This window comes from Colletes latitarsis, chromosome 1 (assembly GCF_051014445.1).
Source record: "Colletes latitarsis isolate SP2378_abdomen chromosome 1, iyColLati1, whole genome shotgun sequence".
NCBI lineage: Eukaryota > Metazoa > Arthropoda > Insecta > Hymenoptera > Colletidae > Colletes > Colletes latitarsis.
This window is the reverse complement of record NC_135134.1, coordinates 49209441-49223843: the sequence shown is the minus strand read 5'-3', so window position 1 is coordinate 49223843 and position 14403 is coordinate 49209441. Positions and strand designations below refer to the sequence as shown.

At 41.7% G+C, this 14403-nt stretch overlaps 1 protein-coding gene across 4 annotated transcripts in view; it reads right to left on the bottom strand.

Moving 5' to 3' along the window:
• The window catches only part of LOC143343716 (zwei Ig domain protein zig-8), a 391356-nt gene that overhangs the window by 218971 nt on the left and 157982 nt on the right, over nucleotides 1–14403 (bottom strand). The window contains exon 1 of one of the 4 annotated variants that reach the window (XM_076768922.1): nucleotides 11155–11228. The exons of the other annotated variants lie outside the window; for them this stretch is intronic. The gene's annotated coding sequence lies outside the window, so the exon portion shown is untranslated. Of the gene's footprint in view, nucleotides 1–11154; nucleotides 11229–14403 lie in introns of those variants that run through there. 4 annotated transcript variants of the gene reach the window in all.

The following is a 14403-nucleotide window of genomic DNA, read 5'->3' as shown; positions in this document are numbered from 1 at the left end:
GCGTCAGACGAAGACAGCGATAGTCGAATTAAGAAAAATTACCATTTACATAAATTACGATATCTCGAAAACGGAAAGTCGGATCGTCAAAAACCAAAAACCATTTTAAAGGGGAGGCTTTGCCGCTTCTGACAATGCCTCAATAATTAATAAAACACTAGTAGTTTCGGAACTGCAAGCGTTTAAACTTTCAGTATTTTTAATGCGTGTCAATAGCCTTTTGTAAGACGAAGAGCAGAATTTTAAAAATTACCTTTCACATAAATTACGATATCTCGAAAACGGAAAGTCGGATCGTCAAAAACCAAAAACCATTTTAAAGGGGAGGCTTTGCCGCTTCTGACAATGCCCCAATAATTAATAAAACACTAGTAGTTTCGGAACTACACGCATCTAAAGTTTTAGTATTTTTAATACGTTTTCCTGGACTTTCGTATAGCGGACAGCGAGATGGCGTCCGTAATTGAAAAATTACCCTTTCATTTAAATTACGATATCTCGAAAACGGGAAGTCGGATCGCCAAAAACCAAAAAACCATTTCAAAGGGGAAGCTTTACCGCTGCAAACAGTGGCTCAATAATGGATAAAACACTAGTAGGTTCGGAACTACACGCATCTGAACTTTAACTATTTTTAATACGCATTGTTAGACTGTTCCAAGACAGTGGTAACTGAAGAAATTTTTGTACGAGTTGTGAGTTAATAGAAAACGATGTAACATTGATATATCATCTTAATTCTGTGTTGCACGCAAGACCAAAATTTTCTGTCTACTTCTACTCAGTTTTTCTCCGTGCAAATAAATATGTACTCGTTTTCTTTTCATTCGTAACGTAACAATCGACGTGTCGTTCGCTCCATTTGCCTAAGGGCGCCCTAACATCTTCCGTAATACGCGTTTTCGTTCGCCACGACGAGACGAACACGGTCAATTCCCGGGGGAAACATCCAATTCTACGCGAAATGGAAGGGTTTCCAGACGCTCTCAGACTCTATGTGTCCCTAATGGAACACGCGTGCTTTACGAGCAACCACGACGAACATTTGTTAAAAGAAAGAAACGACGCCCGGTACACCTACGTAATCACACCCAGCCAGTCGAATAAATTCACCGCTATATTTGGAAATTTCTTTCCGTCGAGAATAGTCTGAGCAAGGATCTCGTTCGATCGAAGCCCGCAATAGCTAACTTACGAACTCCGTTTTCGGTCTGCGCGTTGTATAAATCGGGAACTACCAGCGATTTCAGAGTTCGAGCGCTCGCTCTTGGCACCGGGGCTGTTTCCAGCATTTCGGTCAGTTCCCGGTGGCGTGCAAACGGCCTGCAATTAGCCCGCTTTCTAATTTGGTTTCTGGCTTGCCTACCGTCGACGATCCGACGATCAAATCACGTGACCTCCAACCAGAGTCGAAGTTGAAGCAAGTAAGTGCGCCCGTAACTCGATAGCTTCCTTCATGGCCGTAATACCGCTGGAACATTTTACGATTTGTTCCGGATTATATTCCGGCCGCTCGTTACTGCATCGCAATTCTACACTTTAATATATTGCTTACTTAATCTATCGCGTTTGTTCCTGGTTGTTCGGGCAACGTTTGCCATGTACGGGCAACTCCGCGGAACTCTGGAGAAATTGCGCCTGGGTGGGATACAAATTCAACCAACCTTCAGAAAATGTTACCTCAACGTTGGTTGTACCGCATCGTCTCAAGTAACGATCAATTCTCTTTAGTTTTGTTGCAGTCCGTTCAACTTGATTCTTATGAATTTCTTCGCCAAATGATAGAGAAGTAGAGTATAAACGGAATTTAAAAAAAGAAGATATTTAAAGAAAAGTGAGCGTGTCGATGCTTCTTGAATTTTAAAGTCTCACGGAATAATAAATTCTACAAAAATACGAGTGGACGCGTTCCGCGAGAAGGCTGGCAACATGTTCCCTGCGATTCGATCGGTTTAAAAATTTGACGAAATCGCCTCGCGCGTTCGGGGCAAGCCAATTTGAGATTCTTCGGGCCAGACACCAAAGAATTCTTCGACAAAGCGACGCTTTATTTCGCGGGAAAGGTAGGTAAACTCCATTCCCGTCGAGCGTTTGTTTCTCGGGGACAGCGAGTACGGTTCGCGCTTCGATCGTGATTTCCTACGTGGACGTTGAAGTTTTACGGAGCGTGAACGAAATACGTAGGGGAATCCGAATGAAAAGGGATTTTCGTCGTGTAGCGATATTACGGATTCTCCTTGGATCGCGAGGAACGTTGGACTGCCGGCGGTAAATGAAGTTCGCCTAAGAGAAACCGAAAGAGAATTTCCATCCCCCGGAGCAACGAACGAGACGCTCAACGATCATCGGGGAGGGACAAAGACGGCAAACGGGAAAGAACAGAAAATTCGCAGCGGGAACTTCGGTTTGGATGCATCCAATCAGCAGAGCATACACGGTGTCCCGGAAATTCGCCTCTGTACTACGAAGAAGAGGAGCAAAAAATGTAGAGTCGTTAATTGTCTTTGAACTGTTGTAACTTTGGAGGAAATAATCGTACGGGGTTGTAAGTTTGTCTTTTTTTTTCACAGACGATATCTATACGCATTGGACTGAATTTCTCGCGAGTTCGATACCGTTTTGAAAACGACAAAATGGTTATGTACACTTCTGTCGAAACGACCGACGCTCGTTTTATACACGACGCTGCCAACGGAAACGAACATGAACCATGTCGGTCGTAGCAGAACACTTTCCGCAGTGCAGAATTCCGGATCGTAAAATGTTTTCTTCCATTCATGGAAGTCTTCGAGAAAGTGGAACGTTTAAGAGCATACGATCATGGACGGTCAAGTACAGTTTTACGCTTCGAAGAAGAAATTCTTGACGAAGTTGCTGTAACTTGCATTTTTAGAAGAATAATTTAATCAGTCTGGCAACACGTAACTGCTGACGTATTATTAACTACATTTTCTAATGCGTGGAATACCACTTTTAATAATAGCTTCTATTCTAGTCTATTTGCAAGAATGCAAGAATGCAGCTTCGATACAAACGAGGACTTATTGTTAGCGTTTTCATCCCCACCGGTTTGCCGGCTGTGAAATATTTTTTTACGATGAACAGCGAGCGTAATGATCCCCTGTCTTGCCAAGACTTTACAGCCCGAACGAGAGGCAACCCGAGATCCATAAACTGGAACAATCGTGAAAATTCACGCGACAACCGACCGACGCGTACCAATACCAACGTCGCGGGTACTCGTTCGAGCGAAAATACTAAAAAGAAATTTATTCATGACCCGTCGCTGTTCATAGAGCAACATCTTTGGATACCGTAACCCAAGCCCACGCGCACTTTTCGCAAAACGACGGGCAAGTACGATCGATCGAGGGGAATCCGTCGCATCTATCTTGAACCGTTCATGAATATTCACGGTAATATCCTTGCCCCGATGAAAAGAGACAAAAAAGGCGGGGGACAAAGGAAGATTCAAATTCGTGGAAACGCACGGTTACGTTTCATTGAAAGCGCGATTATTCATAGGAAATTTAATCGCACGCGCTTGTGGGCATCACTCCCGGTATTAAATGTTTTCATTACCATTCCCCTCTTCCCTTTGCGCTCCATTTATAAACGCGAAACTCCGCGACGAAGAAGGAGCATCGTAACCATTATTAAAACTCGATCAAAACGGGGAAGTAAATTTCGATCGTTATTATAATTATTTGCACAGTCAACCCCACAGTTTTCAACGGCGAAATATCACGAGACCTCGAGTTCTCTCGACAATAGGTGTGCTCGTTGCTCGTTTATCGATTAAATTGTCCCGCGCTTGGATAATCGACGTTCCATCGTAGGAAGTTCCTTCGACCAACTTTCCCCCTCCCCTGGAGTCACTTTTGATTTTTACCCAAGTTCCCGCGGGAGAGAAAAAAGAAATAACTAAATCGAAGCCAGCTGCGACCGAACAACAGCTTCGATGTTTCCCAAGAAAGTAAAAACTCGAATCCGAGGTCAATCTCGATCGCGCGACGCCAATGTTTCCCTTCGTGTCCCAACCCCTTCCCGGGAGATTTACGAGGCTCGGGGGCGAACTGTATTATCCGCGGTGATCGGGGGCAAATTCGAACCTTACGATGCAACGCCGACGTCGAGGAACACGCCGTTTTCGCGCTATCGAGCAAATAATTGCGGCAACAAACATCTGCGCGGCAGCTGACGCGACGCGTCCGTACGAATATTAATCGGTTTCGTATCGTCGCTGCCGGCTGTAAATCGTTTATGCAAATCTTGTCACGCGCGCTGACCCTCGTGAAACTTTTTTCACCCACGCACGACCGAGAAGAAATTTGTGTTGAACTGTCTTCAATGTTATCGATCTATGTTTTGTAACAAGGAGACCAAATTATGCTGCCATATTCTGAAATGGGTCTTGTCAAAGCACAATATGGTATTTTTAGTGTATTGGCTTTACTCTATAAATAAGTCCCAGAGAGCAAAAAAGCATTAAATTCAAAAATTTCAAATCGTTCTGGAAAAATTATTTTCGATTGCAGGGGTCAATTACAATCATTTTTGGTCATTACACATACTTCCGAAATACTACCCACTTTCGAGAAAAAAATTCGAGTAAGTGTTGAAAGTTTTGGGTGAAAAAAAAGACTTTCAAATTGTCTTGGAAAAATTATTTTTAGTTGCAGGGGTCAGTTACAATCATTTTTGGTCATTACACATACCCCCGGAATCCTACGCACTTTCGAGAAAAAAATTCTTTTCCGAAAATATAATGTCTGACCATACCATCGATATGTTTCACTGAATTTTCATGCGAATCTTTAAAACATCATAACTTCTGAACGGATTGGACGATTTTGATGTTTAAAAAAGCAAACTACGCGTATTTTGATGGAGAATATGTACAAACCGGAAAAATATTTGAAAAGTTGGTCCTTGTCCCCGCAAAATGAGAAAAACCCCATAAAAATGGTCCAGTTTTCAAACAGCCATAACTCCTACAATTGTGAATATATTTCAATGAAACTTTTTTCTAAAGTAGAGCTTATGGGTACCTACAAAAAAGTATTAGACAACTTTTCTGTAGAGCGTTAAACAAAATTACTAAAAATGAAAAAGGAATTTTTAAGAAAAATCGACAGGGGGTGCCTAAATTTTTCGACGAAAAAAAAAATTTCAAATCGTTCTAAAAAAATTATTTTCGGTTACGGGGGTCAAGTACAATCATTTTTGGTCATTACACATACCCCCGAAATCCTACCCACTTTCCAGAAAAAAATTCGAGAAGGTGTGAAATTTTTCGACGAAATTGAAAAGTTTCAAATCGTTCTGGAAAAATTATTTTCGGTTGCGGGGGTCAATTATAATAATTTTTGATGAATAGACATACTCTCGAAATCTTACCCATTTTCGAGAAAAAAATTCAGTATTGGCAGAACTTTAAACGTTAATAACTTCTTAACGAAGCCACCATCAACAAATTGGTATTCTTGATTTTCGTCTTATTTTGGCCTCTAGAATCTCCCATTAAAATTTTTCCCAGGGGTGGCCGAACACCCTGTATATTATAAATAGGAAAGACCCAAAATGTGAACTTTGTGGATTATACTATGAAAAGAATTTTACAGTGACGATAGAACGCGTAAAATTGTATTTTATCGCGCTTTAGTTATTTCGCTAGGAATGATAAATTGTGGAAAGGGAAATACAGTGAGGATAATCGAGGGAAAGAAGAAAAGCAGGAGTAGGTATCGTGGTGTTCGAGCGGGATCTTCTAATTTATAGTCGGTATGGACCTAAGAGTGGAACTGGTGTCTAGAGTATTTGTATGTTTGCGCGTGGCTGGCATTAGTTGACTCGAGAATATTCGCTTCAAGTGGAAATAAATGAGTTCTCACCCAGCTCAGGGGTTGCGACGCCAACAGAAATGAAACTGCAGTTTCGCGTTGCGTCGGTGAGACCAATCAGCTAATGCACCCGGTCCCAGGAAAAAATACAATTTAAAATGTCATCGCACTGTGCATATTTAAAATCTTCCTTTTTGCGAAACAAAAGATCCACTTTGATAATGAAAATTAATTGACATTTTCGTTAGTATTGCGTGAGGTTTCCCTTATCTTAAATTGCACGCATGAAATTAATGTATCGCGGTAACGCGACAAACGTTAGCTCGTTTTTCCAAGAAAACGCTTTCTTTCTCTATCGCTAATATAAAGTGGAATTTAATATTGGCTGAAATAAAATACCAAGGGAAATGCGAGAACGCTCATCTTGGGTGGATGTAATTTCAAACTCTAAAGAAAATTAAGGGAAATCAGATAGAACAAGGAAACTCTCGTCTTCGATTTAATTCCAGCCATGTAAATATTCAGAAGATTATACATTCTTACGTATAATATACGATTCGATTTTCTTTCTATAGAATTACGTAAGAAATTAAATTCGATTATCTAGAGAAGATTGATCTCGTACGCAGGATCCGAGGATATTCTATGCCTCGATGGATAAGCGTAGAATGAATTAAGTCAAACATATCGCTAAAGTTCAACGGATGCTCACGATGGAATTAATTTAATTTCAGGGAGTCTTGTTTCGAACCGAAAAGATGGAAAGAACCGTCGAGAGCTGGTTAAGGAGGAAAAGTTTCAAGTTCCTTCGCTATGACTTTAAGGAAAGTAAATACTCGAGTATTAAGATAAAGCTCGTTTCAAAGATTACTGTCTACTTTCATTTATTAAAATATCCTTACTTAAACTAATGTTACGGATCCCCTACTACGGATACTCCTCCGAGGCGTACGAAAGAATCGGTGAATAAACGAGGACGCGCCTGAAAAGGGACAGATGAAAGCCCTTTGGTAACGAGTTCAGAAGCTGTCGTTACAGTTTCATCAGATTTCTCGACAGGCAAATTACAGACAAGCGATTTAAAGTGTCCTAATTGGACGTTTTGATACGCCGGGGGCGTCATAAATCATGCCATCTTCGCTCCTTCGTGCCTCGAGCACAGTTAGACGCCGCTAACTGTTGGTACCGTAATGATCGGTTGGAAAAATTTATACTCCCATTATTTCTGCCTATCGGGAACCGCGTAAACGACTCGGAACAAAAAATTTACCACGCGTCGTTTTATAGTGTATCGAGTCGTTTCGAAACGATTTACGATCACCGTAAATTATGGCGCCGCTAAATTCTGGTTTGTCAATATATGCGTGGAGACACAGATAGACTCGAGTTACCATCTCGCGGTCGCGATCGTCCAACCCTAGAATCCTTTTATTCGATGTTTACGCGAAAGGGTTGTTGCTACTGGAATAATTCACAATCGTTTCTTCTAGTTGTCATTCAGAGTTCGCGATGGATAACTGTGCATCATATACTATAAAAATAAAAATTTCAATTATAGTAAGTTATATTAACCCCTTGACGAGTCTGACTCGTTATAAGTTTCTGAAATCAAGTTTTACAATCGTGAGGCTTCTCACTCGTCATCAAGCCTTGTATATTAAAATTAAATAGTACAGGTTCGACAAATTATTTGAAATTAAATCGTACGTCAAGGGGTTAACGTCACTATCTATAATAAAATTTTAAGCATTTATAGAGATCAGTAATTTCGAGCACAATTTAGCTTCTGATTTTTTTTTAAATGAATCTCGACGACAACTAATTTGTTTAAAATGGTAATTACCTCACGGATCTCTCTCGTGGAAACAACATGGCCGACCTTGCAGCGAAATTTGCGTCCACGTCAAACTCAAATTACCATTTTATATGCAACGCGTCTTCTGATATTAGCAAACACATCGTTATATACTAACAGTCGCAATTTTAGAAACTATTAAATAAAGAAAATTGCGAAAAATGCAACAATTGGGTATCTAGCGCCCGTTCCTCCGCAATTTCCGTCCCCAGGAGATTATTCGGTCGACAAAGGCGTAACAGGGTACGTACCCCCCAATCGAAATGGGATTTACGCGATCGGGTTGAATTACAACGCTGTAAATCGTATTCCGGCGATTATAGATTGGGGATCGAGGGTCTCGATAACGGTGGGGCGCGCGGTTGCGGCTCCCCCCCGTAAAATAATAGTTGCAGATAATTTTATCCTGTCGGCGCGGCCTCGTAACTCCCACGGAATCGCGAAATATCATTGCGTTCCGGGGAGCCCCCCTCTCCCCCTCGTGTAACGTGTTGCCGGTTCGTGCAGCGTGGCTTAACTGCATCTGCTACCGCGAAACAAACTGAATACTAATAACCGTCCGCTCGGTGTACGTACTAGGCAGCCATCATATTACAACATCGAGTGCCAACTGTGCCTATTCCGTCGGTTCACGCGTGTGCGTTGTACGGTATCTCTCGTTCCGGCGGATCCAATATCGAGTCGGGTTGCACAGCCGCTCTAGAGCCCGTGACACGTCGATGCTCGCGGCCCGAATTAATTTCATACGTAACTACGCAACATTGTGCCCGCTTAGCGAATACGTGCCTGGAACTGCGGACTACATCCGGTCTGACGGGACCGATTACGTATTGATAGAAATCTGACGTGCGTCCCGCGATACGAACGATCGTTGCTCGTTCGTAGATGTCCCGGGTCATTCCGCGACAAATCGATCACATTCTGCGCCCCGAAGCCACGGATTTTACGACGAATTTACGTACAGTGCTGTACATAAGTATTGGCTGTTAAACAAATTGATTTGAAGGAAAGAATTGTTGACACATTCGTTTATTATCTGTTTTAGTTTAATATACAGGGTGTTCGGCCACCCCTGGGAAAAATTTTAATGAGGGATTCTAGAGGCCAAAATAAGACGAAAATCAAGAATAAAAATTTGTTGATGGAGGCTTCGTTAAAAAGTTATTAACAATTAAATTCAACAATTTCAAATCGTTCTGAAAAAATTATTTTCAGCTGCGGGGGTCAATTACAATCATTTTTGGTCATTACACATACCTCCGAAATCTTATCCACTTTCGAGAAAAAAATTCGAGAAGGTGTTGAAGTTTTTCGACGAAAAAAAAATTTGTCAAATCGTTTTGGAAAAATTATTTTCGGTTGCGGGGGTCAATTACAATCATTTTTGGTCATTACACGTACCCTCGAAATCCTACGCACTATCGAGAAAAAAATTCCTTACCGAAAATCTAATTTGGCGCCTAAATTTTTCGACGAAAAAAAAAAATTTCAAAACGTTCTGGAAAAAATATTTTTAGTTGCAGGGGTAAATTACAATAATTTTTGGTCACTAGACATACTCCCGGAATTCTACCCACTTTCGAGAAAAAAATTCGAAAATGTGTGAAATTTTTCGACGGAAAAAAAAAATTCCAAATCGTTTTGGAAAAAATATTTTTAGTTGCAGGGGTCAATTACAATAATTTTTGGTCATTACGCATACCCTCGAAATCTTGCGCATTTTCTAGAAAAAAATTCATTATGGGCGGAACTTTAAACGTTAATAATTTTTTAACAAAGCCTCGATCAACAAATTGGTATTCTTGATTTTCGTCTTATTTTGGCCTCTAGAATCCCCCATTAAAATTTTTCCCAGGAGTGGCCGAACACCCTGTATAACAGAAGGAATGATGTATATACATTGATTCATAAAAGAATAACAAAAATGTATTTTTCGAACATTTTATGGGTGGACGAAAGTATTGACACACGATGATAAATGTAGTACATCTGTATTTGTTTGAAAAATTTCCGATCGTCGTTTTAATATGTAGGTAGAGGACTCCCCGATTGTTACTTTTAACGACGATCATCCTAAATAAATCAAGAATGTGGAATAAACTTCGTTCGTACGAGATTCAAGTAGAGTATTACTACGGTATAAGCGCAAGTAGAAATGGGAAGTGATGGTCAGGCGCGCGTATTCGGCTAATCTTCAAATTCAATTATCACGGAAATGAAGCATTATACGACATAATTTTATTCTACATTTTTAACTCATTTTTTCACGGTCGCACCACGAAGGCTTGGACAGCCTGTACCTAACCGCTGCTCGACCTCAATTTCAGAGATACGTACAAAAGTAATTATTCAGAGATACGAACCACCTCCCGATTTCAACACATGTATGTAGTAGTTTATTTAAATCGCAAAATCCCCTTCTTCAAATAAGAGATCCTTTTATGCATCTACAATGCTCGACCACTCGTCCACCTAGATAACAGTTATAATTCTATTTCGCAATTTTAATTACACAGTTTAAAAAGAATCTTCTACTATATTCGAAGAATATAATTCCACGATTTAAAAATACCTAATAGACAAAATTGATTAGTAAGTATTCGTTTATCAACCATCGTCAGGAATATTTTATAAACTGGCCTGAAGAACGAATAAAGCCAGAGGTAAGTCGAGAATTGGGGAAACAATTATAGCGCGAGTGGTTGAAGGAATACTTCACACTGTATCGTTTCTAGCGTATCGTTAGCACAACGAGTAGTAAATTCACCCAAACACTATGGAGTGTTCCAAGTTGTGGCAGAAATACGCTAACCCCGCTATAAATTCATATAACAGGGCCACCCCGAGACTCAGTCACGCTTACGAAGACGGAACTTTGAACTGTCGGTTAGTTTGATACAGACTTGCAATATTCGGATTCAGAATGCAAAGTACGAGTTTGTTGCTGCGGTTGAAACGTACCGATTGTAGGAGCGTAACTGATACAGATGTGCACTACGCGGGCGTTAAACGCGTTTTTCTATTTTCTGCTGTCGAACCACGTCTTACAAGACAATGTTCCAATATACCAAAGATAATCACTCGCAAAGAAATCAGCAGCATTTGATTCTTGGTGGAAGAGCATAATTTTGTGTAGTTATACCGTCGCGTCGAGATTAATGGGATATATCGTTCGCATAAATTATCATTTACGCGGATAATTTCGCAATTACAACGGGACTAGCCGCTCTAGCGAGCCAGAAGCGAATCATTCTTCATTGATCACACACGAATGTAATATACTTGCTTAATTTAATCACGTTGCGGCGTAGTCGTAACGCGATAGCTGCTATTTAAATTATATCGTCCGCTCGTATCGTAATTACAGCGCGGTTTACCCGAATATACGCGTACTAATCGTTCGGTTTAAACGTGTAACGGCTCAAACGTCTTGTAATGCTTTTAATCGCTACTTACGCTTCCATGTTTCCTTCTTATTAATATCCAGCGATCGTTTCTCGTCTTCCTCTCGCTCGTGTCACTTACCCGCTCGCAAAATTGCAATATCAGAAAATTAGTACAATTTCCGTGTCTCGTTCGCGGTGCCAGTAATCGCTTACCTGAAACAGAAAATGAGAATTTTCCCATTAAACTCTTTCCGCGCGTGTACACGGATCCACGATTACAAGGCGACCGTTCCGCGATTTCAATCCATGGTTTAATCGTTGTAACGCAAACACGACGCTTGAAATATAGGATCTATCGTACCGTTTCATTTTCTGTCGACGTATATGACGAGCCTCGCAACAAAATAAAAAGAGACCCTTCATTTATTAAATTGGACCGATTTTACGAACCGACTCAACCGAATTCTTTTACCAGCGTTCGTCCATCTTTTAATATCTTCTTCTTCTCGTGATATTATCAGCTGATGTTTTAATGAACCAGTCGAGGATCCAGCGTGGTTTAAGTAACGCGCACGAGTCGGTGGAGATCGGTTCGATACAAAATACGTAAGCTCGCGTGTTAGAAGCTCGAGCAATATGCAAAGCACGTAGTTTAATCCGAAATGCGGTAGTCTCTATATTGCCCACCGCGATCGTTCCGAGTCGATCATTGGCTCGCGTAGGAGGCACGGGCACTCTACTTTTCACGTCCTTCTCACGAAGAAATTTCTCTTCAACGGGAACGGAGGCGCGCGCGAATCCATCCTATCACGGGCAGCCCGCGGTCGAATCTCGAAATTTATCGCTCGGGAAGTCGGCGTGATCGATTCTTGATGGTTTTCGGCGCATCTCCTCCGAGCCGCCATCGCATACGTGCCGGCACATAAATCCGTTCGCGGCAATTACGGTAAAAGGGCGATTAATAATTGACCGTCGAGGGGCCCCTCAAATATTTAGAGGCCGCAAATATCGCCACAAATTTCCGTGTTCACCGCCATCGACGCGCGGGGGCTTCTGCTTTGCAAATATTATTCGAAGCCCGGGGATCCAGCAGAGTCTTGAAGATCTCCAGCCGAGTTAACGGTCTTGATAAACCTGGAGGGTCTTAAAGTCTTTGAATATCCCGAGTCGTTAAAATGTTTCACGGCGACTGTGAGGGCTTTATCAACGCCCGTGGAATAACGTTAATGCGATTATTGCGACTCTTCGGTTGCACGGGATAGAATTTTAATAAATTAAATTACTAAATTGGATACCAAGTCGGTCCGCGTTCGCGGTTATCGAGAATATTTTTTTAGACTCTACGGGAGATTGCTTTCCCGGGTCTCTGAAGCTCGCTCGTGCTTTGGTTACCAAGTTTCGTAACGTCTTCGAGACAATCGACTATGAACTTTCTGTCTACAGGGAACCTTGCAGTTACGTGCATTCCGTGGCATTTGTTTGCCCGAGGAAGTACTGGTTACCTCCAAGCTGTACGTTATTAACGAATTAACGCGTTCGAGACGTTGAAAAGGAATTATACATTTATTTTACTAAGATTCTTAAGTCGTACCAGTAGGATTTACGACCGCGTTCGATGTTACATTTGAAGAGACAGTTCCCATACTCGCCAGCAGAGGGCTACGTTCAACCTCTATCTCTCTCACAAGTACTCGATCGACCACCTATATTCCTATATGAGATTGCTCTACTAGCGAGTCCACATCGTGAATCTTGAATTTTATTAATCAAGTAAAAATTTGAGAACTCGATAAATTCCAAGTGTGCATCGAGGTCGCGGATGCAGAGACGTTGCTGAAAGTCGTTAGGAAAGGATACGATGCCCAGAACGTAAGGAATAGGGCGAAAGGGGATGGCTGGTGGGCGGGTTTCGTCCTGAATCCGTTAATGGACAGAGTGTACGGTGTTGAACGTGTTAGCCCAGTAATGTTCCAAGCGGGCCACTGTTCAAGAAATGTTCTGGACATCGCGTGGGCGAACGAGGAGGATATTCGGATCGGCACGGCAGGCCGAGTTTGCAATTACAGCGAACCACGATGGAGAGCGAGGTACGCTCGTGGCGTTGGAGTAGCCGGAGTTAAATTGAGTGGCGCGACGCGCGCGCCTTGCAAGGACCGCATAATGCGGCGTGACCCGCTGGGACCTCGCGTGTAAAAGCCATAACTAACGTACAAATATCCCCGGGAAACTTCTACGCTGACCTCCGTCGGCAACCGCATTACCATTAGGATTGTGGAACGAACAGGACACGTTCACCGATACACTTTCGAATACCCTGAAAATTCTTTGCACACCTTCTTCTTGTTTATGTCTACGAGTATGAATATGGCGTTTCAGATCCTCCGGATAAACAGTACACTTCGAAATATACGCTTACCCTAACTCATTCTCTTCATTTTTAATCATTTTTCGTTCCAAAGACCGTCCAGTTTCGATTTTCAAATATTACGCTTGACATTTTCCGAGCTACACAAAGTTATTTGAGCATAAATGATTTTATCAAAGTAACGCGTCATCGAGTATAGTGTAAATAAAACGCGTCCATAGTTAACGAGATCAAAATTTAAGAGAGTTACAGCGTCGAAAATGGTTTGATTTTTTGGACAAACATCGATATTGATTTTAACAGCTACGATAGGGGAATATTCCCACTAAATTTCCGGGAATGACCAGGATTTAAATTAAGAAACTCGATTCCTTTTACTTAACAAACGGTGTGAGCTTATTACCGTGCATCGACCACAGTTGTTTACGAAAGCCGTTACCGTTTAATAAATTCGATAGTTCAGACAAACAACGCCATTATCCGCCAAATAGCTAGCCCTACGAATTTTCCGCCAACCTCGACGCTCCATGCGGTCCGATTTAATCGGTCGAACGACGATTTACTCGTCCCCAGGACGAACATACGTATCGAGAGTTTGTTTCCGTAAATTACCGGTCCCGTGTTTTATTAACGCGGTCGCTTTTATCGTGACGCGACTTGCCACAGAGAATGGCAAGGGAGTCGCGTTGTCGCTGTATCGCGGCGTGGAAGTTAATAAATGCCCGGTACCTGTAAAGATATTCCCTCGTCGAGCGTTGTTTTTAGCATCGATAAAAGTTGCAACGCTGTCCAGACTCTATACCGTTTATCCTCCACGGACAAATTTTACGGAACGAATTGAAATTTACAAGACGAATCAAAGATACCTTATCGATGCAATTAAAATAGTACGCGCCATCTTTTATAAAAATAAACTTCGAGACGAAGCAATACTTCACAGTAGAGTCTGTAAAT